General features: G+C 51.0%; 1 non-coding gene across 1 annotated transcript; it reads left to right on the top strand.

Annotated features, from left to right (window-relative positions):
* Nucleotides 1-5,293: 5,293 nt before the first annotated feature.
* LOC118657171 lies at nucleotides 5,294-5,403 on the top strand. The gene has a single exon (XR_004967901.1). It is a non-coding gene; the product is annotated as a U8 small nucleolar RNA (small nucleolar RNA).
* Nucleotides 5,404-13,598: the final 8,195 nt, after the last annotated feature.

Genomic DNA, 13,598 nt, shown 5'->3' with positions numbered 1-13,598 from the left:
CATTGCAAAGCCTGGGTTGGCGGCTGCTACATGCAGGCTCTATATTTTCCAGGCCTTAACAGAACAGCAATGCCTCTCCTGCTCACTTAACAGCTCCCAGTTAGTGTTCAAGCCGGCAGGGCAGTTCTCCACTGGGAAGAGCCCCGGCTCTTTCTATCAGGGCATCCACTGTCCCCCAGACCCTGTTGTCTTCCATACCCAGAAAGCGGTGGAGGAAAGGAATACGGAGGAGGTAGGACCAACTCTCTTAAAGGACTCAGAAAAGGCAGAGGTGCCACTGGAGAGAACTTGGGCACATGACCACACCCAAATGCAAGGGAGGCTGGGAAATGTAGTCTAGTTGTGTGCTTGACTATAATCCTATTTTTATAAAAGATGAAAAAAATGGTTTCTACCAGCATTTTCTATTGATTTCCACAATCAATGTCTCTGAGGTTCCATTTTCTTCACTCTAAAATGAGAATGATAACCAAGTATACTAATAATAGAGGAATATGCAAATTGTCCAGGACACCGTCACAGTAACAGTAACGACCGAACAGGCTACATGAAGTGACCAGGCCGGCAGCGGGGGTTAGTGAGGGATGACCAAACGACTGAACTGCAGGCTGCGTGGGGCGACTAGGCTGGCAGGGGTGGGGGGCAGTTAGGGGAACCAGGCTGGTGGGGGGGGGCAGTTGGGGGCAATCAGGCAAGCAGGCAGGTGAGCAGTTAGGAGCCAGCAGTCCCGGATTGTGAGAGGGATCCTGGATTGGAGAGGATGCGGGCTGGGCTGAGGAGACAACCCCCACCCCATGCATGAATTTTGTGCACCAGGCCTCTAGTTCCCATATAAAATGCTTTGCACAGTACCCAACACAGGGTAAACCCTGGATACTAGTAAATGGGTATCCTGTAGCTACCCTTGAGGTTCTTGGATGTAGTTGGGGAGGACCATGGACAGGGCTGGACCTCCTGGTAGCCAAACGGATGGTCTGGGCATATTGAGAGTTGGGGCATTAACTGCAACATCACCACTTGGATTCTGTCAGGGAAAACTGACAGGTACACAGCTCTCTCAGAATTCAGTTCACCGGTCTCCACGTTCAGATGTGAGTGCTGAGTCAGCGCCGTGTTGCCAGTTACAGAGAATATCAGCTGCCGCTCCTGCCTCTCAGAGCCCTGAACAAGACGACCAGCCACCCAGGGCTCTTTGGACCCTGAAGACTCAGTCCTCATTTCTCAGACTAGCTCGGTCTTCATGCCTCCAGGACATGGCATTCATCATACATAATTTTAGCTGAGTTCACTTTGGGCAAAAATCAGCCACACAGTGGAGGCCCCAATCTGAACTGCATTGGTCCAGGCAAGGCCACTTCTGCCTGGGGGGCTGCAGGGCTCCAAGACGCCCCCCTCTGCTCCAGCCACTGCCACGGGGCCCGCACCTGAGCAAGGGGGGATTCTTGCTCATGTGACCTCAGCAGTCACCAACACCTTCCTGAAACAGGCCAGGCTTGTTGGCCTCACTTTTCAAGTGGGAAGTGAAGGCCCGGAAAGGCAAGGGCGAGGCATGCAGCTGGGAGAGGTGGAGCCAGGCCCTTCACACACGGTTTCTCCACTTGGCCTGGCCTCCCTCCCTGCCGGCTTCCTCCGGACCAAACAGTGACCAGATCCTGTCGACTCCTGCTTGCAGCTCTCCAAAGGCCTCCTGGTCCCACATCCAATCCCGGCTCTGCACCCACAGAGACTTCCCCCATCCTCCCGCCATGGCCCACCCCACCCACTGCAGCCACGCTGCCATCCTTGCTGTTCTTGGAGCAAGTGCACTGGCTCCTGCCTCGGGGACTCTGCCCCGCTGTTTCCACATGCCCTGGCATGCTGGGCACACGTAGCCGGCTCCTCTATATCCATATCCCTCAGATGGCAGCTCAAGCGGTTCTTCCTGGGGCGGCCGCAGCTGTGTTCCACCCGGACCTCTCAGCACACCTGGTTCCCACGCCCGCACACACCCTCCATTCTCTGCCGGGGGCTTGCTCTGTCCTCCAGAACCTGGTAGCCCAGCAAAGGGGTGGGGAAGCCCCGGGAGCTCCTCCCACGATGACTTTCAGGAGTTGGCGTCTGACTGCTTAGCACCCTCGTCCCCCAGGTAGCTCCGAGGCTCCTGCTCTATGGAAACTTCCAGAGGTCCCCGGTGGAAGTGAGCCCCAGTTGCCCACAGTGGTCATCTGCTCAATAACACACCCCAAATTTGCTCCCCCCGTTCCCTGTCTCCCAACAGAAATTATGTAACTAGACAACCAAGGGGTCTGAGCTGCCTGTCACCACTTGAGCCAATTAGGCAGAGACAGGGTTGAGTCATATATGAATGTTTATTCCAATAATGCCGGCAGGATGGGAGAGCAGCAGGTCACTCACAAAAATCTGCTCTGTGCTCCCCTCCTCCTCCCTGTGCCCCCGCCCCCATCAAAAGCCAGCTGCCTATATTGGGTAAAAGGACAAAGATGACATGGGGAAGTAGGCAAAAGGGTATGCCAAATGGGCAGTTTACAGGTAATGGGGGCTGGAGATTTGCAAAGGCCTGTGGGTATGCAAAGGGTGGGGGTCCTCAAAGGGCTGGCAGCTCTGGTTTCTGCACCAAGCTTGCTAACGTTCCATGAGAATAGGCAGCTCCCAGATGGGGAGGATGGGCCTCATTTCTAGGTGAGCTCCCAGGTCCCATGTGCAACTCCCAGCCAGGTTAGAATGTGCCTTCTTTCATCAGAACAAAACAATCACGGTTAACAGAGCACGATTACTGTTATTATTATAGCTGGCCCCCAGTATTCTATTCCCGCCCTGATCACTTTCTGCAGTCTCCTCACATCCATAGAGTTGGCTTCTGGAAAGATTCACATGGAGTCTCGCCTTCAGAGTCCTTCCCTGCTCACCCTGTCTGTAGGGGGTTGATTGTAGCCCCAGAAAAGCTGTGTCCACATCTTACCCCTGGAACCTGAGGATGGGACCTCATTTGGAGTAACGTTTTTTTGCAGGTTTAATTCAGGATCTAGCGACTGGTGTCCTTGTAAAGAGAGGACACAGACGGAGGGAGGGAGGCCATGCCAGGACACGGGAGAACGCCATGTGCAGACAGAGGCAGAGGTTGGAATGATGCATCTGCAAGCCAAGGAATGTCAAGGACTGATGGTGGCCCCAGAAGTCAGGACAGGCATGGGACAGATTCTGTCTCAGAGCCCCCTGAGGAACCAGCCCATCTGACCCCTTGGTTTTGGAGCCCTGACCTCCAGAACTATTGGAGAATGAGTTCCTGTTGTCTTGGCAGCCCAGCGAAACAAATGCCCTATCTGAGCAGCTCTGCACATCTCTCGATTGAGCATCTCCTCCTGAAAGTATCCCCCACCAGAATGAAGGCAGGTCCTCACTGTCCTCTTCCCTCCACCCCATATCTCCAGCCCCAGGACAGTGCCGGTGCCATGATAGACCCTCTATACGTAACTGATCAGTGAGCCCAAATGAACCCAGTCCAGTGGTCCTTGTTCACTCCTGCTCAGCTCCCACCTCACCTGGAAGACAAAATATCGCCCGAGCCGGTTTGGCTCAGTGGATAGAGCGTTGGCCTGCGGACTAAAGGGTCCCAGGTTCGATTCTGGTCAAGGGCACGTACCTCGGTTGCAGGCTCCTCCCCGGCCCCGGCCCTGGTCAGGTTGCATGTGGGAGGCAACCGGTCGATGTGTTTCTCTCACATGGATGTGTCTGTCTTTCCCTCTCTCTCCCACGCTAAAAGATCAATGGAAAAATATCCTCGATAAGGATTAACAACAAACAGGAGACAAAAAACCATCCCCAGCTGACCTTGGCACGGCGGCTCTCTCCGGGCCCAGGAGCTCTCAACCTGGCTGCATGTTAGCATCCCCTGGAGGTTTTCTCACAAAACCCGTGTCCCGCCCCTGAGGCTCTGAGTGAAGTGGGCCAAGGTGGGACCCCAGCAGCATTTTAAATGTTCTTCCAGGTGATGCCAGCGTGCAGCCAGGATTGAGAAGCCCTGGTTTGGGGAGAGGTGGGAGCAAGGAAACATACAGGGTCTGAGTTCCAGGGTGACCCACAATCCAGTTTAACCAGACTGAGTGGGTCCCTGGATTCAGGGCTTGTGGTCCTAAAACCAGGGCTGTCCCAGCAAACCAGAAGGAGTCCGTCACCCTGGGTGTTCCCCAAGCCACCTGCATGACATGCCACTCTGTCAGCCACACCCATAGTCCTGTTCACTTTTAGGGGAGGGGTCGCCACTACCCCTAGGAGAGACCCGGGGGTGCCTGCTCCAGGCCTGGGATGTCTGAAAAGGGGCAGGGCCACAGCCGGACTGTGTGGATGTGGGGTGGGTCTAGGCATCAGGCGAGGCATTTCCCCTGTCAACCTCCCAGCAGGCACGATTTTAACAGAAGGATTTTCCCAGGTGGCTTGTGGGCGCTGCAGATTCATTGTGAGAGTCTTTCGGGGTCAGATTGGGTTTGTTTCCTTCTCAGAATCCTCACCCAGCCTGGCATTGTAATAGTATACAGAGTAGTAAGCAGGTTGAATGAATAAAGGCACGCAAGTAGTTGAGAATCGTGTGGGCTGGAAACAACCAGGCCTTTCCCACTTCTGCTCCACACACCCAGCACCTGCCCTGCTTATGTACAACGTAGATGCATGTTTGTGACACGAGGAAAACACTGGCAGGGTCCCCAGAGGCACTTCGCCTCACTCCAGCCCACTCCCCTGCTGGGGTTTGGGGGCTTCTACCACTTGGTCTGCGTGTTCATCCAGCCCCACAAATAAAAGTAAAATCGTCTCTGTTCTTCTGTGAGCTGTGGCAAAAATGACTAGCTAATCCCAGTGTCTTCTTACATTGAGAATTTTCAGGTGGCGCATGCCCCCATCAACTAAACACCACCTTTCCTGGCCTCCCCTGTGGTTAGTGTGGTCATGTGACCCAGTTGTGCTGCTTTGGGGTTATGCCTTTCCCTCTGGTGGAACGAGATTGTGACGGCAGGAGCTGGAGCAGCCGTTTTGGATCGTGAGGTGGAAGCCACGAGAGAAGATGGGAAGGCCAAGCCAGAGAGGGGGCCTGGGTTTCTGCACCAGGGAGCCACGTTCTTTATTCTGAATGGCCTATGTGCAGGCTGTTACGTGAGAGAGAAATACACTTCTACGCTGGCCTTTGCTGAGTAGCCGTCCCTGTGCCTTTTCTCAGGCACTGCATCATGTAAAGTGGCCAGGGGGCTATACATCCACTGCCAGCTTATGCTGGGATGGTTTGAGTTAAAAATGTTGGCTCCTATCATCAGGTAGGATAATCCTTACCTGTTCCTCCTTTTGGAGAGCAGATGATTCGTGGTTAACGTCTCTGCGTGATCAGGACTTGCAACACCCTGATCGCAAAAAAAAGAAGAAAAAAAAATGTTGGCTCCATGACCCAAGTCTAGGGGCACCTCTTAAAGAGACAGGCAGTCACCCAGGCTCCAGGGGAGCAGAACCCGGCCATGCTGCCAGATGGAGAGAGGGATCTTCAGGATTAAGATGCTAGCAACAACAAAACACCAGTTTCCACGAGTCCCCACTAGAAGCGCCAAGGGCAGACTCTCCGGACCCCAAGTGCTGCGTTATAGCTGTGCTGCTTCTCCCACGGTCAGAGTCTGAGCAACACGACTACGGTCTCGTTGCTAAGTGGCAGAGTTGGGGCTTGAGTCCAGGCATGTGCGACCCAAAGCCTGCACTTGCCTCAAAGTCGGGGGCTCAGATTGAGGAGTGGGGGCCTCTAGGACTAGCTGCAGGCCCCAGCGATGGTCCTAGCTTCTGTCCTCATTGCTCACTGGGGGGTAGGGGGCAGAAAAGGTCTACAGCAGGGTTGGAGCTGGGAGCCCAGGGCCCTGGGACGGCTGAGGGGACAATCATTCCTGACTAGCGTGAAGTCAGCCTCTCTGGGTGCCCTCAGGGCTCCGCATGTTCAACCTGGAGCTCACTCTCAGCCCCCCCCCCCTCCCCGGTTTCTCCACCGGCCCTAGGACACTGGGGCTGGGTAGCACTGCCATGGGATTCTGTTGTGAGTGTGGAATGTTCACCAGCATCCTTGGCCTCTACCCACTAGACGCCAGGAGCACCCATGCCTGGTTGTGACAAAAGAAAGATTGCCAGTGTCCCCCTAGGGCCGTGGTCAGCAAACCGTGGCTCGCGAGCCACATGCGGCTCTTTGGCCCCTTCAGTGTGGCTCTTCCACAAAATACCACGTGCAGGCGCACACGTACAGTGCGATCGAAACTTCGTGGCCCATGCACAGAAGTCGGTATTTTGTGGAAGAGCCGGTATTTTGTGAAAAAGCCACACTGAAGGGGCCAAAGAGCCGCATGTGGCTCGCGAGCCGTGGTTTGCTGAGCCCCAGTTTGCCGACCACTGCCTAGGGCAGTGATGGCGAACCTTTTGAGCTTGGCATGTTAGCATTTTGAAAAACCCTAACTTAACTCTGGTGCCGTGTCACATATAGAAATTTTTTGATATTTGCAACCATAGTAAAACAAAGACATATTTTTGATATTTATTTTATATATTTAAATGCCATTGAACAAAGAAAAATCAACCAAAGAAAATGAGTTCACGTGTCACCTCTGCCACACGTGTCATAGGTTCGCCATCACTGGCCTAGGGGCACAGTATCCCAAGGTGGAAAGCGCTGCCCTCATCACCTTCTCTGTGTACTTTCTAGAAAGGGAAACTGAGGCCTGCAGGACAGGGCTTACCCAGGGTTCCACACGCCTGAGGGCTGCCCTCCCACACCCCTGAGCACATACAAGTCTAGCACAGGCCCAGGGTCTCACTGCAGATACCAGCCACTCCTCACCCATGGCTCTCAGCCCATGCGGGGGCGGGGACGGGGGTGGAGGGTTGTGGGGTAGGGGGAAAGGCAGTGAGGCTCTGCAAGCAACCCTGGGGTGTAGGATAAATATGCCGGCACCCTTGCCCTAAGTTGGGACTGAGTCTCAGTTACTCATCTCCTGTTTTGGCTTCCTTCTTCCTTTTCTTCCTGTAGTCCCTGCCCAAACACAGTTCCCGCCCACATCCTCATCTCAGGTTTCCTTTCTAAAGAGCTTTCCTGGCATTCAGGATTCTCAACCCCATTTGCACTCCCAAGGGTTCCTGAGCCTGAGAAGCCAACAGACCACCCGTTCTTGCCCGATGGCTGGGGTCACCTGGTCAGCGCCGGTGTAGCTCTGAGGGAGTGTCCGGCTGGTGTTCATGCTGATGTTGGGTATCCTTTTAAAAAAAAAAAAATTATTGATTTTTACAGAGAGGAAGGGAGAGGAATAGAGAGTTAGAAACATCCATGAGAGGGAAAATCGATCAGCTGCCTCTTGCACACCCTCTACTGGGGATGTGCCCACAACTGAGGTACATGCCCTTGACCAGAATCAAACCTGGGACCCTTCAGTCTGCAGGCCGACGCTCTATCCACTGAGCCAAACCGGTTAGTTTGGGTATCGTTGTTATAACAGTTCTATTGAGATGTAATTCCTACACCAGGCAATTCACCCATTTAAAGTGGACAACTCAGTGGCTTTTAGTGTATGAACAGCGTTGTCCTACCAGCACCACAGTCAGCTTTAGGACATCCCATCAGCCCCCTTCTTCGTTATTCCTGAACCTCCTCACTTCCCCCTCCCCCCGCCTTAGGCACCCACTGCTCCACTCTGTCTCTATGGATGTACCACTCTGGACATATCATATAGATGCAGTTACACAATACGTGGGCCTTTGTGTCTGGCTTCTTTCACCAGCAGGTGTTCAAGGTCCGCCCATGGTGTACATGTCAGTACTTGTCCTTTTTTTTATCACCAAATGATACTCCATGGCATGGATAGACCACAACTGATTTATCCGTTCATCCAACGACAGACATTTGAGTTGTGTCCACTTTTGGCTCTTACGAATATGCTGCTATGGAAATTCATGTACATTTCATTTTTCTTCAGTAAATATTTAGCAACGTAATTGCTGGGTCAGATGGTAACTCTATGTGTCTTTTTCTTCAAATTTGCTTATTTATTTTTATTGACTTTATTGGGGTGACATTGGTTAATAAAATTATATAGGTTTCAGGGGTACAATTCTATAAGACATCATCTGTATATTGTACTGTGTGCTCACCACCCTAGTGAAGTCTCCTTCCACCACCATTTAGTCCAACTTTTTGTACCTTTTGAGGAAGTGCCAGACTGTTCTCCAAAGCCTTACTACGTTTTTTAAAAAATATATTTTATTGATTTTTCACAGAGAGGAAGGGAGAGAGATAGAGAGTTAGAAACATCGATGAGAGAGAAACATCGATCAGCTGCCTCCTGCACACCCCCCACTGGGGATGTGCCCGCAACCAAGGTACATGCCCTTGACCGGAATCGAACCTGGGACCTTTCAGTCTGCAGGCCGACGGTCTATCCACTGAGCCAAACAGGTTAGGGCCTTACTAAGTTTTTTTAAAAAATTAATGGGAGCATAACATTGCATACAGAAAAGTGCAAACTACAACTCCATGCATTTGCACACACTGAGCGGTTCCATGTAACCCGCCCCCAGGTCAAGACCCAGGCCGCTTCCAGCCCTCCTGTCCCTCCTCAGGCCCCTGCCTCCAGGGGCACCCTGCTCTGCCTTCGAATGGCACCGTTTTGTTTTTCTTTTTGGATTTAAAATGTTCTCCACCCGATGGGGAGTGGCAGCTCATAAATAGCTTCCACTTCCTTCCCCACGGACCCCTTTTTCTTGTTTCCAAGCCCCAGGAAGGAGGTAGGAAAGCCAGGGAGGCTGGGTGACCTCAGGCTGGGGACGTGCCAAGAGGGAGACCACACCCCCAAGTCTGGAGCACCCAACCTCCTGCTGGGAGTTTTCGGGGATTTCCTTGGGTTGCAGAATCAGGAAACATTTCTAGTCCTTGGTCATAGCTTGGCCTCAAGCTCCCACACTCGGCCGGAAACCGAAAGCTGGGGCCTGGACTGGACGCTACCTCTCTTGGCCGGGATTTGGGCCTGGGCCGGACACAAGAGCTTCAAAGGCGTAGCGTGCCAGGCCAGGGAGGCATGGACGGTGCACCTTCCTCCTGACATCAGAAGCCGCCCGGAGAGCCCGGGTGTCAGTGTGGCTGAGACATGGCTGAGTGGGAGTGGGGATCCGTCCCTGGGAGCACATTCTTCAGAAGTGAGGCCTTTCCGGGGCTGCGCCGAGGTAAAGCAGCGGCAGGATGTTGACAGATGGCAATGAGGAGACCCCTCCCCACTTGCTCTCAGCGCAGGGGGCTGGCCGGCTTCCATTGGCCAATGGGGATCCAGACAGGAGATGGGAAGGTGGATGAGACTGAGCTTGAGGTAGTTATTCCTCTGGCTCCCTCCATTAATAATCAACACCACGAGGGACTAGTTAATAAAGTGCTGCGGACAGGTTTTATTCAGTGATGCTATTGCTGTCAGCCAGAGGGCCCAGCGTGAACTGGAATCAACTTCCCTGCGATGCAAGGCTGGGTTCTGCTGAGGGAAAGGCGTTGGGGGGCTGGAAGGGGGTTTGTGCATGTGACTAGGTCACTTGGATTTGCTAAATGACGCTTGTCTAGAGGAGAAACAACTTCTGCTATCGTAATGACGGGAGGCGGTGTGCACGTTGAAGCGGGTGCCAAGGTTAGGCCCTTCTCCTGCAGGGATGGGAAGGGTGCAATTCTCTCCTTGAATGTTTACATTTCAAATAGACAACTCAGTCCTGGAGGAGACAGCTTTGGGTGGAGATCTTTGCATCTCAAAAGGCAGAGAAATGAGTTAGAAACCTTTCCCCAGCCTCAGTTGGATCTCAGTGCGGCCCACAGCCCAGCTCCCAGGGACGACCTCCAAGGCACTCATGCCAGGCGTCACCTGTGGGACATGCAGACTCTCAGCCCAGGCCCACAGAATTGGAACCTGCTTTCAGCAAGGTTCCTGCAAGATGTTTGTGTGGATACGTTCCTCTTTCAACTCTCAAGCAGCGGGTCTCACCTTGGCTGTTCATTAGAGTCACCAGGTGCCTGGACCCCACTCCTGAGAGTTTGATTAGTTGGTGGAGGTGCATCCTGGGCATCAGACCTTTTAAAAACTCCCCAGGTGAGTCTCATATGCAGATGAGAACCATTGCTCAAAGTCTGTTTCTTAGTCTTGGCACCACCACCGACGTTCAGAGCCAGATAATCCTTTGTCATGGGCTGTCCTATGCCCCGAAGGATGTTTAGCATCCGTGGCCTCCACCGACTAGATACCAGTAGAGCCACATTCTCCAGTTTTATTAACCAAAAAATATCTCCAGACATTGTCAACATCCCCTGGGGGAGCAAAGTCATCGCTGATTGAAAACCACTCTTCTAAATTCTCTCCTAAACCTCCTATCAATGCACAACCCACTGGCTTTCCTGCTTGTTCCCTCTGTTTCTTCCCTTAGCTCGTCTTAGTTTTTCTGGGGTTGACATTTTTCTAATGGGCCCAGCTCTTGGATCCTCGGTAGCCGTGGTTCTCGATGTGTGTTCTGGGACCCACAGCATCAGTATCACCTAGAAACTTGTTTAAAATGCAGGTTCTCAGGCCCCATCCAGACCTACTGATCCGGAAACTTTGGGGTTGGAGACCAGCAATCTGGGTTTCAACAAGCTCTCGGAGGAATCCTATGGCACACTAGAGTCCAGCAACCCTGGGAGAGAATATTCTTGTCTCTCTTTCCATCTTGTGGAGGTGGGAACTAATGTATCAAAAAATAGCATGAATTGCTCACGATCCCACAGACTTGATTCTGGCTCTATCTTTAGCTTCCAGCGCTGCCATTGCAAATTCTGTAATAACAACAGAAATGTATTCTCTCAGAGCTCTGGAGGTCAGAAGTCCAAAACCAAGGTGTCAGCAAGGCCATGCCTTCTGTGACAGTTCTAGGAGAAAGTGTTTCCCTGCCTCTTCCAGTTCCTGATGTCTGCCAGAATCTGTGGAATTCCTTGGCTTGAGGCGCCATAATTTTAATCTCTGCCTCCATCTTTATATGGCCTTCTTCTCTGTGTCTCTTTATTTCAGACCTTCCTGTCCTTTCTCTTATCGGGTACTAGTCCTTGGATTTAGGGCCCACTCCAAGTCTAGGCCGAGCTCAAGATCCTTCATTACATCTACAAAAGCCCTATTTCCAAATAAGGTCAAATTCATAGGTACCGGGGGTTAGGATTTGAACATATCATTGGGGTGTCTCTATTTTCCATTGTTCTGCTTTCCATATCGAGCAAGAGGGAGACTGGGGCAGAACCTGAGCAGGTACATAGACAGGTGGGCCTCTGTACCCATTTTTCCTCTGGGGAGAACTGTGTGAACATATTTTATCAGCATAACTTACACAGGAATGGATGGGGAGGGAGGGAGGGAGGGAGGGAGGGAGAGAGAGAGAGAGAGAGAGAGAGAGAGAGAGAGAGAGAGAGAGAGACAAAGAAAGAGAGAAAGAGAGAGAGAGAGAGAGGGAAAGAAAGGAAGGAAGGAAAGAAGGGAGGAAGGAAGGGAAGGAAGGACGAAGGAAGCAAGGAAGGAAGGAAGGAAAGAAGGAAGGAAGAGGGAGAGAGGGAGAAAAGAAAAAACAGAGAGAAGGGGAGCAAAAGAGAATGGAAGAGGAGATAAAAGCAGGCAAGAAAAATCAGCACATTTTTGGAAGGTAAATAGCTCATAGATGGTGATTGACTAGCTGGGCAGGGGAAGGAGCCATCTGAGAACGGACCAGAGGGATGCCACTGTTGGCGTTACCTCACCTCCCAGGAAGCAGAACAAATGAACAAAGATGCAGAAAACAGAGGGAAAGGGTAAAATAATGAGAGGAACGATCCAGGCTGCCTGCTACCTGACTAAAAGGGGTTTCAGAAATTAAGAACTGAAAAAACAGAAGGGCGGAAATTACCAAAGAGATAACACAGGAAAATTCCCTGGAACTGAAGGAAGCAGGGCAGCAGATGAACAATGGTTCTTAAAATAGCTTGCTTCAGGGAATGTGGTGAGAAAGCACCATGGAGACGGTGGGTTCAGCATATGAGATGGAGGATCAAAAGTAATTCTTACCACCAGGGCCAGGCAGCTCAGTCACTTGGAGTGTCCGTCCATACACCAAAAAAGGTTTCGGGTTTGATTCCGAGTCAGGACACATACCCAAGTTGCGGGTACGATCCCTAGTCAGGTGTGTATGGGAGGCAACCAATCAAAGTTTCTCTCTCACATCGATGTTTCTCTATCTCTTCCTCTATCTCTATCTCTTCCTGAGCAAGCAGCTATGGCTGCTCCTCAGTCCTACCCTAGGAGGCCCCACGTCTCAGTGTCCCGGTAATCGCTGCAAGCACCTCTGAGAGAAAGCCGTCCTCGAGTTCCGCCCGCTGCCAGACAGTCCAGTTTCTCCCCGTATGAGTCTGGGTCCCCAGAGACTCACCCGGAACTCAATAAAAACGTATCCTCAGATGAAAAATTTTTTTATTAATAAATCTTTATTGTTCAGATTATTACAGATGTTCCTCTTTTTTCCCCTCTATCTCTCCTCCACCTGGTTCCCACCTCACCCCATACCCTTAGCTCCTGCCACTGTCCTCATCCATAGGTGTAAGATTTTTGTCCAGTCTCTTCCCACACCCCCACACCTCCTTACCCCCAAGAATTGTCAATCCACTCCCTTTCTATGCCCCTGATTCTATTATATTCACCAGTTTATTCTGACTTGATTTTTAGGTTCACTTGTTGATAGATATTTATTTGCTGTCACTTTGTTGTTCATAATTTTTATCTTTACCTTTTTCTTCTTCCTACTCTTCTTAAAGAATATTCTTCAGCATTTCATATAATCCTGGTTTGGTGGTGGTAAACTCCTTTAGCTTTTTATCTGTGAAGCTCTTTATCTGACCTTCAATTCTGAATGATAGCTTTGCTGGGTAGAGTAATCTTGGTTGTAGGTTCTTGCTCTTCATCACTTGGAATATTTCTTGCCACTCCCTTCTGGCCTGCATGGTTTCTGCTGAGAAATCAGCTGACAGTCGTATGGGTACTCCCTTGTAGGTAACTAACTGTTTTTCTCTTGCTGCTTTTAATATCCTCTCTTTGTCTTTAGCCCTTGGCATTTTAATTATGATGTGTCTTGGTGTGGTCCTCTTTGGATTTCTCTTATTTGGGGTTCTCTTCACTTCCTGGACTTGTAAGTCTATTTCTTTCACCAGGTAGGGGAAGTTTTCTGTCATGATTTCTTCTAATAGGCTTTCAATATCTTGCTCTCTTTCTTCTTCTGGCACCCCCATAATTTGGATGTTGGTACGCTTGAAGTTGTCCCAGAGGCTCCTTACACTATCTTCATATATTTGGATTCTTTTTTCTTTTTGTTTTTCCAGATGGGTGTTTTTTGCTTCTTCATATTTCAAATCTTTGACTTGATTCTTGGGATCCTCTAGTCTGCTGTTGGATCTCTGTATAATATTTTTAATTTCAGTCAGTGTATGTTTAATTTCTGACTGGTCCTTTTCCATTTTTTTTGGCATTCTCATTAAGATCCTTGAAGGTCTCACTAAGTTCCTTGAAGGTTCGTAGAAGGTTCTTGAGTAG

The sequence above is a fragment of the Myotis myotis genome, unplaced genomic scaffold, assembly GCF_014108235.1.
Source record: "Myotis myotis isolate mMyoMyo1 unplaced genomic scaffold, mMyoMyo1.p scaffold_m19_p_5, whole genome shotgun sequence".
In the NCBI taxonomy this organism is placed as follows: Eukaryota; Metazoa; Chordata; class Mammalia; order Chiroptera; family Vespertilionidae; genus Myotis; species Myotis myotis.
The sequence above is the reverse complement of the archived record's forward strand: the minus strand, read 5'-3'. Positions and strand labels throughout refer to the sequence as shown.